Genomic DNA, 5,922 nt, shown 5'->3' on the forward strand with positions numbered 1-5,922 from the left:
AAATGTGGTATATATACACAATGGAATTCTATGTCTCCATCAGAAAGAATGACATTGCCCCATTTGTTAGGAAATGGAAAGGTGTGGAAAAAATTATATTAAGTGAAGTAAGCCAGGCCCAAAGAAACATAGGTCCCATGGCTTCCCTTATAAGATATTTCTTTGTTGCTTTGTATGTCCCTCCCCCACGGTATAATCCCTGTTTTTCACTGTATTTGCTGTAGGCATAATTTGGGGAGGGGAAGGGAAAAAAACAAATCATTTAAATAGGGATATAGGTGGATGTATTGCAACAATGAGATGTACAAGATGTTATGTCAAAAAATGAACAGCGGTTGGGGGGGGAGGGATGTGAAAGGCAAACAAAGGAGGAGGCAACAATGCTTGAGAAGAAATGTACTCATTACATTGCCCGTGTAATTGTAACCCATCTGTACGGTATTTTCACAATAAAAAAAAGAGAAAAGCCCACACATACTCCCACACTCACATATATACACACAGACTTGTTTACTTATATTTGAATCACCACAATGAAATGAACAGTTTATAGTAATTTAATATAATCAAAACTTGTGAAACTCTTTTTTCAAATGCATAGTACATTTTAGCTTATCACAATTTATTAGTTAATGTAGAAAAATTAAATGTAAGGCCTGTAAAATAGGGTGGAAATATGTATTCTCTGGTTCCTCTGTTATTGTTAATTATTGTACCTTTCCTTATTCCTTATTTGCTACTAAACTAACACTGAAAGATCATTAGGCCATAATAACTACATTGAAATTTTCTATAACTTTATTTTATTTGAGGTTCAGGCAACAAACTCAGGGTTCCATGTAGGCAAGTATGCCACTGCTGATATACTCCCATGGCACTCATTTTGTCAGTTTCATACGGATTCCTACAGAATAACTTATATTATCATTTATTCATTTTTTTAATTATGCTGGGTTTTGGTGGCTTATGCCTGTAAACCTAGCTACTCAGGAGGCTGACATCTGAAACCACAGTTCAAAGCCAGCTCAACAGGAAAGTTGAGACACTCTTATTTCCAATGAACCCTGGGAAAACCAAAGTGGAGCTGTGGCTCAAAAGAGTAGCATGCCAGCCTTGAGCAAAGGAGTTTAGGGATAGCACTCAGTCCCTGAGTCCAAACCCAATGACTCACAAATAATGATTATACTACTGCTACTACTAATGCTAATAATAATAATTTAAACAAAACATTGATCCAATATGTATGCACAGCTTGTAAGGTTGAATTAGGAGGATTCAGGTTCAAGGTCAACCCAGGTAAACAGTAAGACCCCATCTCAAGTACTAGGTAGTGTGCATCTGCCATGACATCCTGATGTGAGGCTGAGATTGAGATGGTTGCAGTGATAGGTGAATCTGGGCAATAAGATTTCCTAAGACATTAGCTCAACAAAATAACTCTTAGCATCTAGATTTGCATCTTTCGTCCTAGATACTTGAAGAAACACATTATAGGAGTATTACAATGTGGGCTGATGTGGGTAAAAAACAAGGCTATATCTCAACAAGAACCAGAGTGAACAAGAACTAGAGCATGTCTCTAGCAGTAGAGCCCCAGGCTAGCGAGAACACAGCATAGAGTCTAAATGCCAGTGCTGCAAAGACACAACCATGAAACCAAGTATAAAAGCTGAATAATCAAATTGACCATTTTATGATTTTTTTCCCTTATCAGTCGTGGGTCTTGAAGTCTGGATCTGGACTGAGCTCTTCAGATCAAGGCTAGCAATCTACCACTTGAGCCACAGTGCCACTTCCAGTTTTCTGGTGGTTCATTGGAGATGAGTGTCCTGGACTCTGCTGCCTTGGTTGGCTTTGAATTGTGATCCTCAGATCGCACTCTCCTAAGAAATTAGGATTACACACACATGTGAGGTATCCTTGCTCAGCTTGATAATATTCTTTTAGGGCAAAAATAAATCATCTGGGTGATATGAATGTCTCTGCTGATGGGCACAAAGGGGCTCAGGACTGAGAAACACACACATAGGAACACAGATGTGTCCACAGCCACAAGTCCGGCTTCATATTTAGACCAACACAAAGAGTGAAAATGGCAGAGAGGCAGTAAAAGGAGAAGAACATGCTCACCAAGGTCAGGATGGTGTGGGAGGCCCTGGCCTCAAGGTGAGGTCTTCGGAAGTGAATGCAGCTGTGAATGAGCTGGACCCTCTGCTTCTGTCTGTGCCTGACAAAGACCACAGAGCCACTGGCCTACATCATGAAAACCAAGCATATACCATCAATGGAAACGAACAAGGCAGCATGTAATAATGTTGCAAAGGGTTCTGTTGGGCCTATGCCACACTATCTATAAAGCATGTGCAGAATAACATTTTGTTTGTGTCTTGGGCCAATCACTCTCAGAGGCACAGAAAGATTGATCAGGAGCTTCAGGATCCAGAAAAGGGAACCACAGCATCCAAAGCACTTGGGGAATCTAATAGTGATCTTCCAACAAGCATTTCTAGTGCAAAGCTTTGAGACCTGGAAGCCACTCAGAAGGCAGGTGGCATTAAGAGAAACACCTCTGGCTACTCTGTAGAAATACAAAACAAATTTACATGCAGCATCATCCAGAAAGTACTTCCATCCAAAACTGCCATCCTCTGAGGGATCTTTCTGAATAAAACAACCAAGTTGTTGACAAAGGCCAGATGGCAGAGGATGGAGTCTGTGGGCCTCACCTTCTGTCCAGTGAGGAGGGTATAGTTGTAAAAACAAAGGAGACAGGAGTTCCTCAGGATCCCTGCTGCAGTCTGAGTGAGGAAGGCAATCCCCATTTTCATGTCACCAAGGGTCATCACTTAAACATCTAGGAAATAATTGATTTTATTGTGAGACACAAACTAACATGAAAAACAACTTGCAGGGCGAGGCGGCTCACGTCTGTCATCCTAGCTACTCAGAAGGCTGAGATATGAGGATCTCAGCTCAGAGCCAGCCCAGGCAAGAAAGTCTGTGAGATTCTTATCTCCAGGAAATCACTAGAAAGCTGCAAGTGGCAATGTGCCTCAAGCAATAGAGCACTCGCCTTGAGCTGAGGAGCACAGGGATAGCACCCAGTCCCAGAATTCAAGCACCAAGACTGACAGAAAAAATACAACTATAAATATTACAGCTAGATGAGTGCTGGTGACTGCTGTGTGTTATCCTGTCTACTTAGAGGGTTGAGATATGAAGATCGCAATTGAAGATCTGAGGATTGCAGTTCAAAGCCATCCCTGGGATGGCTTTGTCTCCAATTAACCACTTATCTCCAGTACACTTATCTCCAATTAACCACTCCAAAACTGAAAATGATGCTATGACTCCAAGTGATCAAGCACTAGCCTTGAGTGAAAAAGCTCATTGAGCACCCAGACCTTAGGTCAAGCCTCATGGCCTTAAAAAAAAAAAAACAGAATGCTTGCAAGGCAGGTGCGAGTAATCACAGTGACTCAGGAAGCTGAGATCAGATGATCACAGTTCAAGTCAGCTCATGCAATAGTTCTGTGAGACTCTGATCACCATGTGAAATAAAGGTATTGTGTATAATCAGTACCATCTTGGCCACGTGGGGAATGGTAGGGAATTAGGTTTCATGGCACCATCTTGTCTTCATGATGGGAGAAAGTGAAGTCCCACACACAGGGGACAGGTGATGGGAAGGCCTGAATTCCTGGAGGCAGTGGCAGGACTTGGACAATACATTACTGCACCTGTCAGTCAGTCCTGTGCCTTGAACTTCAGAGATTTTGGTGTTCCCTGTGACCCTGCCCCATGAACCTGACCCTATATAGGACTAAACCAGCCAAAGTGTGAATAAGCCCAGCTTCATGCCTCCTGGCTCTCCGCAGGGAACCATGGTACCCCAGGTCAGCTCAGCATTGGAGTTGATCTGGTTTGTTGGTATTGTTTTCTTAGTTGTGTCTTTCCTATCCTTCTCTCTCAACTCAGTTTTCTAACAGTGTTAAGTATATTCAAGGGGCTGTAGGTCTTTGGGACAAGAGTCCATTTGTGGCCATCAGCATCCGACTTTTCAAAATTTGGTTCCTCTGTTTATCACACCTTAGTTCCCATACAATGCATTAAACTAATGAGAAGCCAGAAGTGCAGGCATGACTGACATGGTAGGGACCTAGCCTTGCAAACAAAGACTCTTTGGGCAGTACCCAGGCCATAAGTTCAAGCCCCATAACCAAGAAAAAAAGAATTACATGAAATTTTATTTGAATTAATAGCATTATTACTAATATACACAAATACTTCATAGAATGGTGAGGCATCAACTAACATCTTGTGTATTAGGGACATTTTTTTCTCTTTTTTTTTTCCTCCAGTGATGGGGTCTGAGTGTCAACTGTAAGCCCATTTTTCTCTCCCACTTTCAACTACAGCTCCACTGTGGTTTTCTGATGGTGAATTGGAAATAAGAATCTCATGGAATTTTCTGTCTGAGCTGGCTTTCAACTGGATCCTCAGAACTCAGCCAACTAGGTAGCTAGATTATAGGCATGAGCCAGAGAAGGAGAATTCTTTCTTATAATAAAGGAAAATATCTTAGATTTAAAACAGTCAAAATTTTGTAAAACAACAATTATAAGAAACATAGAAAGAAGCAGATAAGAGCTTAATGTATCCATATCATTATTAAAAACAACAGAGACACACTGTACATGGAGAAGGAAACCAAAAAATTGCATGAACTTAAATTTCGAAAGGGTGGACCTTGTTAGTTTATTAGCAAAGAAGTACAATCTGAATTTACTCTAAAATCTCACAAAAGAAATCCAAAGAAGCCAGGTTCTGGTGACTGATGCGTGTAATCCTAGACAATCAGGAGCCTGACAGCTGAAGATTACAGTCTGAAGCCAGCCTGAGTAGACAAATCCACAAATCTTAATGTTCCATACTCTTTGGTGACTCATGGACAACTAGGGCTCTCCATCTCTCTGATCCTAAAAAGTTCTTCACCATGCAGAAAAGCATATATTAAGCCCCTCTGGTCATGTACATAGATAAACTTGCTCATGAAATAGAGTTTCTGTTTAAAAGATTTCATTTGAAGAAGAATGTCCTAAGATAGGTGCCCTAGACTCATGGCTGTCATCTTAGCAACTCAGAAGACTGAGATGTGAGGATTGAGGTTTGAAGCCAACCAGGACAGGAAAGTTCAGGAAACTCTTACCTCCCAGTAACCACCAGCAACACTGGAAGTGGTCCAGTGGCTCAAATGTTAGAACATTAGGCTTGAGCAAAAAAGCTCAGGGACAATGTCCACGCCCTGAGTTCAAGTCCCATGACTGACAAAAGAAAAAAGAATCTCCTTAAGTAAGTGCAAGGGAAAAGAGAAGCAGAGGGAGAAAGAAAACACTGAGGAAAATGGCTGGCATATGATTGACAAGTCAAGGCATTTAAAATTAACATTGACTAGCTTCTTCCATTTATATCATGATTTGTCATCTCACAAAATATTCCTTTTCACAATCTCTTACAATGTTTTTCTTCAAGTAATGTGTCATTATTTTAATGAAATGAGAAATCACATTGAGACATTACTCATGACAACAAAGTACACAGATATATCAGATCATTTCAGCAGAGAATGCTCTATCCCTGAGCCCACAAAGCTGTGTGGTCTTCAGGATACCAAGAAATGTGGAGCTACATCAAGACTGCTAACTGAGGCAGGAAACAGGCTTGTAACTCTCACTTAATATTTCTTTTAAAATACAGGACAGGTGCCTCATTCTAACCCCACACAGCTCACACATTTTACAGAGAAGTTACTTCTGCATTTTCTTGATGAGTCACTTGCCTGAGAAGAATAGCTGCTTACCCAGTAGGAATTGGCTGTCAGGACAGAGGAGCAGAGGCAGTGGTCACAGCATGTGTGCTCAG

This window comes from Dipodomys ordii, unplaced genomic scaffold (genome assembly GCF_000151885.1).
Source record: "Dipodomys ordii isolate 6190 unplaced genomic scaffold, Dord_2.0 Scaffold191, whole genome shotgun sequence".
Lineage (NCBI taxonomy): Eukaryota > Metazoa > Chordata > Mammalia > Rodentia > Heteromyidae > Dipodomys > Dipodomys ordii.